Source organism: Cynoglossus semilaevis, chromosome 17, assembly GCF_000523025.1.
Source record: "Cynoglossus semilaevis isolate Cse_v1.0 chromosome 17, Cse_v1.0, whole genome shotgun sequence".
NCBI classification, from domain to species: domain Eukaryota; kingdom Metazoa; phylum Chordata; class Actinopteri; order Pleuronectiformes; family Cynoglossidae; genus Cynoglossus; species Cynoglossus semilaevis.
In genome coordinates this window covers 14,383,233-14,388,597 of record NC_024323.1, presented here as the reverse complement: position 1 = coordinate 14,388,597, position 5,365 = coordinate 14,383,233, and the positions used below count along the sequence as shown (strand labels likewise).

The following is a 5,365-nucleotide window of genomic DNA, read 5'->3' as shown; positions in this document are numbered from 1 at the left end:
CCCCCCCCCCGCCCCCCGTGCCTCGTTCTGTACACGCAGTACACAGATTATACTGCAATAACTTCAAATACCAATAAAATACACAAATACAGAAGAAGAAGAAAAAAAAAAAACCCGGTCTAATCGTCTAAGTGTTTGATTTTATTTGTAGCTGATTTTACCTCCCCCTCCTCCCCCTGTCCATTTCAGTCCAGTCCGGTCCAGTCCAGTCCATTTTAGTCCAGTCCAGTCCATTTTAGTCCAGTCCAGTCCATTTTAGTCCAGTCCAGTCCATTTTAGTCCAGTCCAGTCCGGTCCAGTCCAGTTCAGTCCGGTCCAATCCAGTCCGGTCCAGTCCAGTTCAGTCCGGTCCAGTCTGGTCCAGTCCAGTCCATTTTAGTCCAGTCCAGTCCTGTTTAGTCCAGTCCAGTCCTGTTTAGTCCAGTCCAGTCCTGTTTAGTCCAGTCCAGTCCATTTTAGTCCAGTCCAGTCCATTTTAGTCCAGTCCAGTCCTGTTTAGTCCAGTCCAGTCCTGTTTAGTCCAGTCCAGTCCAGTCAGGAATCTTTCTGTGGCCCACAGACGACCTCTGAACAGTGAAATTATGACCCAGTTTCTCTTCAACCTTGAGGCGCTGTGTGACCTCATAAAGGTCGGGGGTCATGGTGGTCATGGTGGTCAGCGTGATCATGGTGATCATGGTGGTCAGCGTGGTCCGACCCAGAGCCTCACAATCGTGACACGAGGAACAATTGATTTGATTTTCTTTCTCCTTCTGCAGAGTGGAGTTCGTGCTGCCGTGACATGACGTTACACGCCAGCACGGAGCCTGACTCGGGCTCTGACCCCAGTGTGACCTTTCACTGCATGTCAGCTGTTACAGTCACACTCACCCCTCCCTCCCCCCTCCTCCCTCATCTGAGTGGAGTCGACTCCAAATGTAAAGGTAAATATTGAAGAGTGGTCCAGACGGGGGCCGGCAGCCGCGCAGCTTGCCCAATTCATTGAGTGACCTTTCCCTCCTGTTGCCCCAGCCACATGTCACACGGCCGTGCCAGGAAGTGGAGGTGGCAACAAGTAGCTGTAAAGGGAGGGGGGAGGAGGCGGAGGGGGGGTGAGAGAGAGGGAAGGAAGGAGAGAAAATAAAAAAGTTTGACCAGTGACGTTGTAGTTTCACTGACACCGCTACAGACGGGGATCAAACTAACCACCTTCTTGCTGTAAGGCTAGGTCACAAACCGTTCTTCTTCAGACTAATTATTGTATGAGGGCAAAGGATTCTGGGAAATCAACGTTTAAATTTTATAGTGAAACAGTTAAAATGTTAATAAAAAATATAATGAATATAAATAGAACATAAATGATAGAAAGATAAAGAGCGATACAGAGGTCATTTATTTAATTTTTAAAAATAAAACTGTTGATGTTTTTGAAATATTTTAATACTTCGTCAAACCTATGATTTTTTAAAAATTAGTTCATATAAAAATTATTATTTTTTCTTTTATTTCCTTTTGATTTTTTTTCTCATTTACAATGAATTTATAAACAATTTATATAATTATTATTCCACGTATCTGTGGTTTAAATTCTGTTGATTTTGTCATTTCTTTCTCTTTTTATAAAAGTATTAATATTTTATCACTGTGTGAGAGGATATAAATGGATGGAGTAACATTTAAAAAACAATAAAAACAAATAACTACTAGTTTATAGTCAAATATTTCACTGGATTTAGAATTGTATAATTATGATTATTATTATTTATTTCACTTTTTTGTCTGTTTGTTTGTTGACTGTTTTGACCTTGTTGTTGTTTTTAGATGTTTGTTTTGTTCATAAAAACGCAGACGTCACCGGTGACATGTTTTTAAAAATATACGACATTTCTGAATCCTTGTCGTAAAGTACTTTAAAAAATCTTAAAAGGAAAAGCTTTTTCTTGAGGGCGGATATCATTTTCTCCTCCACTTTACGCCTCCGTCGTAAATCTGAGGACGTGCAGAGCTACGATCTGATGGTTCTCCTTTAATGTGAAGTGATAACTCCTGACAACAGCACGGTGGTTATTAACCATGCAGATAAACTGTGGGGAGAACCGGTGGTTTGAACACGTCACGTCATCACTCCGAGAACACGGCACCTCCTGCAGGAGGAGGACGAGGAGGAGGAGGAGGAAGAGGAGGCTGCATATATACAGTACACATCTGTACATGTATTACTGGATAAAGATAAAACATATTTATTCTAATTTAGTTAACTTTTTTGACATTTTTTCCAAATTCAAATTTTAAAATAATTATTTTTTATTCCTTTTTGTATTTTTTTAGAACATAACCTTATATTGAAGTCCACGGTATCACGTGACTAATTTTACATTTAAATATTTTATCACAATGTCGTCATTAAATAACTGTATAATAAATGAGAGTGAAGTTAAAAAAAAAAACAAGTCAATAATCAAAATAGCAAAACGGAAACTTCCGTTTCCGGTGGAGTCGAGCAAAGATTTTGTCCAAAACAAAAGAAAAACAAAAACAAAAAAAAGTTCTGGGGTAAAAGGTCAGAGGTGACGTGGAGTGAACACGTCATTCAATGCTCTTTTCTGGTCACACCGCAGCGTGTGGAGTACTGCAGTACATGCCGTACTTTTCAGAGTAATCCTTCATTTCACACTGCAGTCACTTCACCGTGTCTGAAATTTCCACCAGAGTGTGGCGCTAATGCTGCCGCAACAATCGATTTCATCCTTTTTTTTTGTGACTATGATCCGTTTAAAGACAAATTTGAGAGGAATTTTGTTTTCGAGACACGGTCAGAATTTTCTGTTCTCAAGTTAAAGGGGAAGAAAAAAAACAAAAACAACCCAGAAATCTGCACAGATGTTAAGTAAAAAAAAATAAAAATAAAGACAATTATTTTAATTTATCAGCAAAATAAAAATGGAAACTGTTTAGTGTCAAAGTCATTGAACTCCATGGGACAAAAATCACGAACGATGCGACGATATATGTTTTAATATGTATATAATTTTGCTATTATTACAATTATTATTTAAATAAAATATAAATGTGTGTGAAGAGGGATTTTCAACCATTTATGTCTAATATCAGATCAGATTCAGATAAATTTATTTTATCAGTTGTTAATAAATATCAGTTTATAAATAAAAAAATATAAATACACAAAAATACAAATACTACAGGTTCTGTACAACTGAAACTGTGGGTTTACATTTTTAAACGCACCCCTGGGGGGCGTCATTGTTAAAATGTTTCATTTAAAAAAAGGACAAAGAAGTTGAAAACCTGTTTTCACATATATGTTCCAGAAAAACATAAACAATATTTAATTTTTTTTTCTTAATAATTTTTCAAAATTTACGTCACATTCCACACAAACCTTTTTGGTGCCAGATTTGACTTACTTGACGTGAGATGAATCAGGCCGCAGACCACGTGTTTGACATCAATGGACCAGACACGGTGAAGCACAGTCTAAAAAAAAAGAAAAGATAAGTTAAAGTTAGATTTATAAATAAAATAGTTCCAGATCAAGGTGCTGCACGATCAATCAAATCAAAATATTTATCGTGATTCGGTCAAAATACCGTGATTATTTAAACTCTCCACGTGTTGTAAACATCACGGTGAGACCTGAATAACAAATATTAGACACTAACTGTGGTTCTACTTCGATATGCCCAAAAAGAACCGAGCTCAACCGAACCGTGCGATATTTTCTATTAAAGGTTTTTCGGTTCATTTGTTGTTGACGGAACAAAACAAACACTTTCACGTTATTTTAACGACCAAATTAAAGTTACGGTGAATTCACTTCAGCGGTGTCGTTTTACAGCCAAGTTTCTATCGATTACTGCGGTAAATCAAGATCGATATTTACGTTAGAAATAACGATTTTATTATAATTACCGAATAATCGAATCAACGATCACTTCGAACCAAATGAGCTCAACGTCGAGGTAAAACTGTCGTGACGTCAACAGACACAGACGTCGTCTTGAAGTGACGTCACTTTCTAAACTATACGGTAGTTTTTCAGTCTGCACAGATGTTAAGTCCCCGTTTCCGGTGAAAGACTGGGATAAAAAAAAATAAAAAACTTCAAACGCGCGTTAATTAAACAGGACCAGTGTCACATCAACTCCCATCAAACTTTTATAGGTTTCCACTTCCACTTCCACTTTAATCATCGTCACTTTCACACCTGATAAACCCCGCTGCCTGTCTGAGACTGCGCTCACCTTGTTTACAGGTTTAAAGGTATTAACGTCCCCCCTCCTCACCCTCCCTCCCTCACTCCCTCCCCCCCGCTGTTACAGCTAATAGAACTCAGTTTACACAAAGCAGGTTCATTAAAGTACAAGAGGAGAACTCCACTTTGACTTTTTGGATTTAAAAACTCCTCCGGCTCAGCGTGAAGAAAAAAAAAAACAGAGAGAAACTGTGAGTAATAAGGACTTTATAATTATTTCAGTTGATGAGGCTCCGTCCTGCAGGTAAATAATCTGAATTTGTTTGACAGGAGGAAAGAAAAAAGAACAGAAAATAAAAATTATTCACGTCATAAAATGATGTCTTAATTTGAAAATATTAAAAAAAATAATTGAATAAATGAAACAGCAGGATGATAAAAACAACCGAGGTTCATCCTGAAGGTTAAATTTTTTTTTTTTCAGAACTAGAGAAGATCTGGACGAAAATGGAATTCACATCAGAAAATATCTGTCTCCAAAATAAAATAAACACTAAAAAATATTCTTCACCAACTCACTCTACATCTTGAATGTCCATTATCTCAATATATCTTTGTCTCTTAAAACCAGATACGTTTTAAAAAAAGAAAATATTAAATCAAACCTTTGGCTCCAAGACTCTGTGTTCAACAAAACACAGAAGCTAAAAAATGAAAGTCTGGACCAAAGTTTACAGTCAGCGAACTGAACTGGATCTGAAAAAAAAATCACAACAAAAGTTTCCATTTACAGAGACACGTCAGGAAAATAAAACAAAACAAAATAAAAAAAACAACATTTAGCCAAAAAAGCTACATGTTGAAGCCAAATTTAAATGTTTATATGTATTTTTGTCCAGATTTGTCCTTGAAAAACAGACGTAGAGCTCGAGTTTGTATTTACAAAAATAAAAAAACTAAATCCGTGACGTGTGACCGTAAAAAACCGACGGGTTTGGACGTGAAGACTCAGAGAGTCCAGAATGTTCCAGAAGTTGTTAATTACGCTAGTGGAAGTGTGTGTGTGTGTGTAAATAAAGAGTGAAAGATGAAAACGTCATCATCGGGTCATCGTTACCTGAGAAACCCCGTCCGTTTTCAGCCAACCTCGGCTTCCGGTCCACGAGTCCAGGC

General features: G+C 37.5%; 1 long non-coding RNA gene across 1 annotated transcript; it reads right to left on the bottom strand.

Moving 5' to 3' along the window:
- Window positions 1-1,002: 1,002 nt before the first annotated feature.
- Window positions 1,003-4,033, bottom strand: LOC112488462 (uncharacterized). Its single transcript, XR_003052542.1, has 3 exons — window positions 3,910-4,033; window positions 3,405-3,474; window positions 1,003-1,058 (listed from the first exon to the last, which is right to left on the bottom strand). It is a non-coding gene; the product is annotated as an uncharacterized LOC112488462 (long non-coding RNA).
- Window positions 4,034-5,365: the final 1,332 nt, after the last annotated feature.